This window comes from Ranitomeya variabilis, chromosome 7, assembly GCF_051348905.1.
Source record: "Ranitomeya variabilis isolate aRanVar5 chromosome 7, aRanVar5.hap1, whole genome shotgun sequence".
In the NCBI taxonomy this organism is placed as follows: domain Eukaryota; kingdom Metazoa; phylum Chordata; class Amphibia; order Anura; family Dendrobatidae; genus Ranitomeya; species Ranitomeya variabilis.
In genome coordinates this window covers 236,354,275-236,363,051 of record NC_135238.1, presented here as the reverse complement: position 1 = coordinate 236,363,051, position 8,777 = coordinate 236,354,275, and the positions used below count along the sequence as shown (strand labels likewise).

Here is an 8,777-nt window from a genome sequence, read left to right as displayed (position 1 = left end):
TCCGACACATTTGAAAACCAATGCACCGCCAATCGCAACATGACTCCAAAGGGATCGTCACATCCAATGTTGCAGTGTCAGTGCGATTTTAGTGTCTCACTGCACACGTCGCCATATAGCCCAGCCTAAAGCTGCCAATCCTCTGACAACTAGTCCCCTTCCCCATAGACGTGCTCTCTGTGATAGGTGGTTGTAGGACGTCTCTGGCCGCAGCTTCTCGCACTTGACAATAATGGACCGGACATGTTGAAATCCCACATGCCCAATCCTCTATTCCCCCACACCTGCCATTAGGGGAGAGTCGCGTCCCCCTGATAAACATCAGAAGCGTTTTCTAAAGAATCCAGAGGGTTGGATGTGTACGGTCAGATTTACAAAGGTGAAAAGTATGGGATGTGATCGGAGCTAATGGCTACAGAGCAAATGGGGCCTGCAGCCAAATGATCCAAGATGGGATTAGATACACCGGGAGGGATTGGATACACGACAGGTTAGCAGTACAGTCTCCCTGGAATTCTCTCTGTAATGCTAAGAGCCAGGTTCCCTCCTGACAGCTCTGCTTATATCCAGGGGTTAAATCTCTTTCCATGGAAGTAGGTCAGAGCGGCGCCATCCAGTGTCACAGCGATTTAGATTACGGTAATCACTAGATCGGGAGGTGCAGGATCTGGAGAACTCATCAAACATATCTGGCCGTCTGCAGAAATCACCGTGCAAATGTACAGAGCATCAGTTATTACCGGGAGCAATGCTCTGCAGAACTGTCAGTCTGTGGGAGCAATGCTCTGCAGACCTATTGCAGGGGGTCCTCTCCCCTAGGGGGGTCCTTTCCCATACAGACCCTTGAGCCAGATCCCTAATGTTGCAGCTTCTCTCAATCTCCTGCACTAGGACCGGGCCCTTTATCTTGGGGCCCATAAGCAGCCACATGGTCTTAGCTATAACATTCTGGACTCTGCTGCTGCTGGATCATGGGGTCTAAAGCCATAATCATAGGGGGCATTATTCTGAATATTGCAATAATTGTGAGGCAGAATGAAACTGAGAAAGCCAAACCATTGTGGTGTCGCTGTCATGATGGAGGCGAGGATGAGAAGGGGAAGAACATGTATTAAAAGCCAGCGACGCGTTTCACAAGCGACCTGATCTCTTCCTCAGGCTTCATACAAAGACGTCTATAAGAGTTGACTTTTCATTTCTTCGTTTTCCGTTTGTATTCGGATTATTTGCTAATCTTATGTTGCTCTCTTGTGTCCACTTCTGATTCTCTTCTGTAGGTGGGACGCGTTATTTCCGTGGACCTCGGCTTCCTTCATAAGTTTTTATATCCTTCTTTGTAAGAAACAGATCAGTTGTGAAACGCGTCGCTGTCTTGTCATAAACGTTGGTTGTTCTTCCCCTTCTCATCCTTGTCTTCATCATCACACCGACACCACAATGTTTTGTTTATTTCTAATTTTTTGCTTCGCAATTGTTTTAATGAGCCTTTGTCGGCCTTAATGGGTGGAGAAGTCTACACGAGGACTCCCACCGCACTACTACTCTCATCAGAGCTGTGCGGGACCTGGAGGACTGCGCCAGGGGAGCAGATTCCATTGACTCTCCCCCTTTCTTATCATAAGGACGTCTCCTATTTTATCTTCTAGAATATTACAATAAGGACCCTGTGCTCGGTATATGCTGCTGCTTATAAATTCCAGGCTCCTTCCGGGACTCCAGCCTGAAATGGCTGATAACAGAGACAACAGCAGATTGCATTCAGCAGCTCAGACATGGACACCACAGATCACTACTGCCAGACTGGGCTCAGCTCACACACATGCAGCGCTGTCTGGCTCCTATGAAGGCGCCATTGTTCTGTGCCTTTGCGTGTAGAGAGGGAAATACAGGAGAACCAGGATGAAGCCCCCTGCGGCCATTGGCCGGACTGAGGATCTTATTACTATCTCACAGTGCAGTTCAGACAATGGCCTCTACTACAAGACCCTTATATCTCCGCTGCAGAATATTCCCTCTCTGTACGACTCCTCTTATATCTGATATTAATTGATAAATACATTTGCAGAAGTTTCTGCTCTTTTCATACTGATGTTAAATTTCATTATCCTCCGCTCACATCCAAAGCTGCAATCAGACTTTGGCTGGTTTCTTGGTATTCTCTGCTGCCCCCTGGTGGGCTTTATTGAGAATGTTTCCAAGTGTAATGTGGCCCGTCACCTTTTCTATTGTTTTATGTTTTTCAGAGGTGTAGCTTGGAGATTGGTTCAGGGGAGTGAAACCAGGTAACCCTGATTACAACTATGGTGGAGCCCCTAATAATGGATGTAGGAGAATATGAGCAGATGACCACACTGTTACTAATAAAAAAAACACTGAACTTACTGCCATATGGTGACATATAGTGGCAGATACCAATCCTGCAGAACATACACTACCGTTCCAAAGTTTAGGGTCACCCAGACAATTTTGTGTTTTCCATGAAAACTTGTACTTTTATTAATCACATGAGTCACCAAATGAATGTAAAATCTAGTCCAGACATTGACAAGGTTCGAAAAAAAGATTTTTATTTGAAATAATAATTTTCTCCTTCAATCTTTGCTCCCTTCCAGCATTGCAGACCTCTGGCATTCCAGCAGTTAATTTGCTGAGGTCATCTGGAGAAATTCCCCCCGATGCTTCCAGAAGCCCCTCCACAAGTTGGTTTGGCTTTTTTTTGCACCATACGGTCAAGCTGCTCCAACAACAGCTCAATGGGGCTGAGATCTGGTGACTGTGCTGGCCACTCCATTACAGGTAGATACCAGCTGCTGCTTCTTCCCTAAATAGTTCCTGTATAATTTGGAGGTGGCTTTGGGTCATTGTCCTGTTGTAGGATGAAATTGCCTCCAATCAAGCGCAGTCCACAGGGTATGGCATGGCGTTACAAAATGGAGTGATAGCCTTCCTTATTCAATATCCCTTTTACCTTGTACAAATCTCCCACTTTTCCAGCACCAAAACAACCCCAGACCATCACATTACCTCCACCATGCTTGACAGATGGCGTCAGACACTCTTCCAGCATATTTTCAGTTGTTCTGCGTCTCACAAATGTTCTTCTGTGTGATCCAAACACCTCACACTTGGATTCGTCTGTCCATAACACTTTTTTCCAATCTTCCTCTGTCCAATGTCTGTGTTCTTTTGCCCATATTAATCTTTTCCTTTTATTAGCCAGTCTCAGATATGTCTTTTTCTTTGCCACTCTGCCCTGAAGGCCAGCATCCCGGAGTCGCCTCTCCACTGTAGACGTTGGCACTGGTGTTTTGTGTGTACTATTTAATGAAGCTGCCAGTTGCGGACCTGTGAGGCGTCAAACTACAGACTCTAATGTACTTGTCTTGTTGCTCAGTTGTGCAGCGGGGCCTCCCACTTCTCTTTCTACTCTGGTTAGAGCCTGTTTGTGCTCTCCTCTGAAGGGAGTAGTACACACCGTTGTAGGAAATCTTCAGTTTCTTGGCAATATCTCACATGTTATAGCCTTCATTTCTAAGAACAAGAATAGACTGTCGTGTTTCACATGAAAGTTATTTTTTTCTGGCCATTTCGAGAGTTTAATGGAACCAACAAATGTAATGCTCCAGATTCTCAACTAGCTCAAAGGAAGGTCAGGTTTATAGATTCTCTAATCAGCCAAACTGTTTTCCGCTGTGCTAACATACTTGCACAAGGGTTTTCAAGGGTATTCTAACCATCCATTAGCCTTCTAACACAGTTAGCAAACACAAAGTACCATAAGAACACTGGAGTGATGGTTGGTGGAAATGGGCCTCTATACACCTATGAAGATATTGACGATAAGGAGAATAGAGGAGTATATTTGGGTATCAAAATTTATTAAATATGCAATGTATAAGTACAAACTTTAATAACATATATTCACAACCAAAAATAAAGACAACATGTAAGGTGCACATAGGATGAGGACAGGATATCCCACTGGTGAACGGGGCCCTAAAGGTGAATCAGTCTGTGCTAAGGCACAGCTGGATGGTAACGTAGCCATAAGGTGCCATGTGGCTAAACAGGTACAATACAGTGAAACCGATAGTCAATAATGGACGCCACAGGGCTCGCTTACCGCGAAGTTGGAAGGGCTGAACCAGGACACCAGGCTGGGACTACGAGGAAGACCCCCGACGCGCGTTTCGCTGACGCGATGTGCTGCTTTCTCAAGGGGATGAAATTAAGGGGCCGAGAAGGACCTTAAAAAGGGGCCGGAAGCTGGACACGTGACGTCTCACATGTCCAGGAGCGGCCAATAGTGGGCGGCAATGCCGGCGCATGCGCGGATCAGATAGCAGGTCCTGAGACCAGAAGCGGCGTCCAGCGTCACCACGCGTGCGCGGGGAGAAAGGGCCCCGGTCATACGTGGGAGGCACGAGTGACGCCGCCTTGGGGCAGGAACCGGCAAATCGGATCGACACACGCGCACTGCCACCAGATTGAAAAAAAGGAATAGTACTAACAGGTAAACAAAAATACATGTAAGAGGGAGGGAGAAGTCGACAAAGCACAATAAATTAACACAGCAAACTGTAGAAGGTACAACCAAAAGATGATATCACGTATAGAACTGTGTTAGAAAGTCTCAATCGGAATCTTGGCATACGACATCTCTCTCTCTCAAGAAGACTGTAGTGTCAGGTCAGCCACAAGCAGGTACTGGGTTGCAAGCAGGAAAAGCTTTCAGGCTTATGTCATGAAAAAGGGTTTCTTCATCATATAAATAAATCTCAGCACACCAAATAAGAATAAAAGGGAACTATGAAAAAAATAGAAGACAGAACAAAATAAATGACACATTAAAAAGAAATGTAATTAAAAAAAGTATAAAAACAGGTCCCAGCACGGGGGAAACCTGTACACTGGAATAGGGATCAGGACATAATCAGATGTTAATAAGGGAAGGGGGGAGAAACAAGAAAGATCTACATAACAGTAAAGAATCAACAAATGATCCAGTATAAAACAATGCTACGCACACTCAAAGCATTATAAAAATGAAGCAAAACTGAGCGATTCGTTCAAGCCATTAGGCACAACCGTGTTGAGCCTCACAATCCAGCCCGCTTCACGTTGTGCCAACACCTTCTTATAGTCGCCCCCGCGTGCACCCAAATGTACGCAGTCGATGCCCCTAACCCGAAGCAACCCCGCATCACAGTCATGATGTTTTTTGAAGTGGCGCGGAATCGTCTTCAGGAGAGAGGCTTCCACCACTGTCCTGGCAGCCTCGATGTCAACACATGTTCTCTGGTGCGTATACGGAGCTCCCTCGAGGTAAGGCCCACATAAATTAAGGGGCAACTACACGTGGCGTAATATACCACATTTTTCGTACTGCATGATATGTGGTATCTGATGGAGTAGGTCCTGCTATCATCAGAGGATGTGAAGGAGATAGTCCGAACGATATTGGCACAAGCCAGGCAGTGGCCGCATTGGAAGCAACCAAGCGACGGGCCCCTGGACCCAAAGGGATTACTGACAGGGGGCACGTAATGGCTCCGAACGAGCATGTTGTTGAGATTGGGGGACCTCCTTGCTGTCATGGACGGGAAATCGCGAAGTATAGAGCCCAGCGCTAGTTGAGTGCCCAAGATGGGCCAGTGTCGGGTCAGGATTTCCCTCATATGGACCCATTCATGATTGTATGTCGTTATGAATCTAATTTTAGGATCCCCTGACCCGGCCTTGGCTCTAAGACTCGTACTATAGAGAAGATCCCGACGTGGAGTCCTCCTGGCTCTATCATAACCACGCCTGATGCACCTGCGGCTGTAACCGCGTGCCTCAAAGCGGGCTTTGAGAGACATAGCCTGGGTCTGGAATGTATCCAATGCGGCCACTGCCTGGCTTGTGCCAATATCGTTCAGACTACCTCCTTGAAGCGGGAAGCGGGCTGGATTGTGAGGCTCAACACGGTTGTGCCTAATGGCTTGAACGAATCGCTCAGTTTTGCTTCATTTTTATAATGCTTTGAGTGTGCGTAGCATTGTTTTATACTGGATCATTTGTTGATTCTTTACTGTTATGTAGATCTTTCTTGTTTCTCCCCCCTTCCCTTATTAACATCTGATTATGTCCTGATCCCTATTCCAGTGTACAGGTTTCCCCCGTGCTGGGACCTGTTTTTATACTTTTTTTAATTACATTTCTTTTTAATGTGTCATTTATTTTGTTCTGTCTTCTATTTTTTTCATAGTTCCCTTTTATTCTTATTTGGTGTGCCGAGATTTAATTATATGATGAAGAAACCCTTTTTCATGACATAAGCCTGAAAGCTTTTCCTGCTTGCAACCCAGTACCTGCTTGTTGCTGACCTGACACTACAGTCTTCTTGAGAGAGAGAGATGTCGTATGCCAAGATTCCGATTGAGACTTTCTAACACAGTTCTATACGTGATATCATCTTTTGGTTGTACCTTCTACAGTTTGCTGTGTTAATTTATTGTGCTTTGTCGACTTCTCCCTCCCTCTTACATGTATTTTTGTTTACCTGTTAGTACTATTCCTTTTTTTCAATCTGGTGGCAGTGCGCGTGTGTCGATCCGATTTGCCGGTTCCTGCCCCAAGGCGGCGTCACTCGTGCCTCCCACGTATGACCGGGGCCCTTTCTCCCCGCGCACGCGTGGTGACGCTGGACGCCGCTTCTGGTCTCAGGACCTGCTATCTGATCCGCGCATGCGCCGGCATTGCCGCCCACTATTGGCCGCTCCTGGACATGTGAGACGTCACGTGTCCAGCTTCCGGCCCCTTTTTAAGGTCCTTCTCGGCCCCTTAATTTCATCCCCTTGAGAAAGCAGCACATCGCGTCAGCGAAACGCGCATCGGGGGTCTTCCTAGTGGTCCCAGCCTGGTGTCCTGGTTCAGCCCTTCCAACTTCGCGGTAAGCGAGCCCTGTGGCGTCCATTATTGACTATCGGTGTCACTGTATTGTACCTGTTTAGCCACATGGCACCTTATGGCTACGTTACCATCCAGCTGTGCCTTAGCACAGACTGATTCACCTTTAGGGCCCCGTTCACCAGTGGGATATCCTGTCCTCATCCTATGTGCACCTTACATGTTGTCTTTATTTTTGGTTGTGAATATATGTTATTAAAGTTTGTACTTATACATTGCATATTTAATAAATTTTGATACCCAAATATACTCCTCTATTCTCCTTATCTTCAGTGGTATTACGGAGTGGGTGGCCTCGTGTTAAGGCACCTTCACACGAAACGACATCGCTAGCGATCCGTGACGTTGCAGCGGCCTGGCTAGCGATATCGTTGTGTTTGACACGCAGCAGCGATCAGGATCCTGCTGTGATGTCGCTGGTCGCTGAATAAAGTCCAGAACTTTATTTGGTCGTCGGATCGCTGTGTATCGTTGTGTTTGAAAGCAAAAGCAACGATACCCAGCGATGTTTTACACTGGTAACCAGGGTAAACATCGGGTTACCAAGCGCAGGGCCGCGCTTAGTAACCCGATGTTTACCCTGGTTACCAGCGTAAAAGTAAAAAAAACAAACAGCACATACTTACATGCGTCCCCCAGCGTCTGCTTCCTGACACTTACTGAGCGCTGGCACCTAAAGTGAAAGTGAAAGCACAGCGGTGACGTCACCGCTCTGCTGTTAGGGCCGGAGCTCAGTCAGTGTCAGGAAGCAGACGCTGGGGGACGCATGTAAGTATGTGCTGTTTGTTTTTTTTACTTTTACGCTGGTAACCAGGGTAAACATCGGGTTACTAAGCGCGGCCCTGCGCTTAGCAACCCGGTGTTTACCCTGGTTACCCGGGGACCTCGGCATCGTTGGTCGCTGGAGAGCGGTCTGTATGACAGCTCTCCAGCGATCAAACAGCGACGCTGCAGCGATCAGCATCGTTGTCGCTATCGCTGCAGCGTCGCTTCGTGTGAAGGTACCTTTAGGCCTGGGGCTATTTTTTCATTATTATGTGTTAATTAGCCCCTTCGGTGCCGGCTTGTTTCCGGTAATATGTTGTCTGGTTGTGTAATACCTATGAAGATATTGCATTACAAACCAGACGTTTCCAGCTAGAATAGTCATTTACCACATTAACAATGTATAGAGTGAATTTCTGAATCATTTAATGTTAGTTTTATTGGAAAAAACTGTGCTTTTCTTTCAAAAATAAGAACATTTCTAAGTGACCTAAAACTTTTGAATGGTCGTGTATAAGAGATTACAGTACAGTTATAAATAGTGAATTACCGCTGATGTTCTTTCTGATGGAATCGTTCACTTGTCCTGTCTTTTCTATCTTTCCCAGTCCGACATGACAACTTCCCCAGCTGCGACTTATCTGCAGAGATTACAGCACAGACACATCGGACTTCTCACATTTCCAGCACCGTCCCCCTCTATCCCGAATCTACACAAACTCCTCATCCTGCTGATATCCCATTGCTGAGCCGCTGCTGCCGTATGTGTCCCTATTACTGCACCTGATACCCCAATACTGAGCTGCTGCTGCCTTGTGTGACCCTATTACTGCCCCTGATACCCCAATACTGAGCCGCTGCTGCCGTATGTGTCCCTATTACTGCACCTGATACCCCAATACTGAGCCACTGCTGCCGTATGTGTCCCTATTACTGCACCTGATACCCCAATACTGAGCCGCTGCTGCCGTATGTGTCCCTATTACTGCACCTTATACCCCAATACTGAGCCGCTGCTGCCGTATGTGTCCCTATTACTGCACCTGATACCCCAATACTGA

At 46.7% G+C, this 8,777-nt stretch overlaps 1 protein-coding gene across 1 annotated transcript in view; it reads left to right on the top strand.

Moving 5' to 3' along the window:
* Positions 1–6,854: 6,854 nt before the first annotated feature.
* The window catches only part of XRCC5 (X-ray repair cross complementing 5), a 64,523-nt gene continuing 62,600 nt past the window's right edge, over positions 6,855–8,777 (top strand). The window contains exons 1-2 of the mRNA XM_077273240.1: positions 6,855–6,934; positions 8,325–8,477. The gene's annotated coding sequence lies outside the window, so the exon portion shown is untranslated. The remainder of the gene's footprint in view (positions 6,935–8,324; positions 8,478–8,777) is intronic.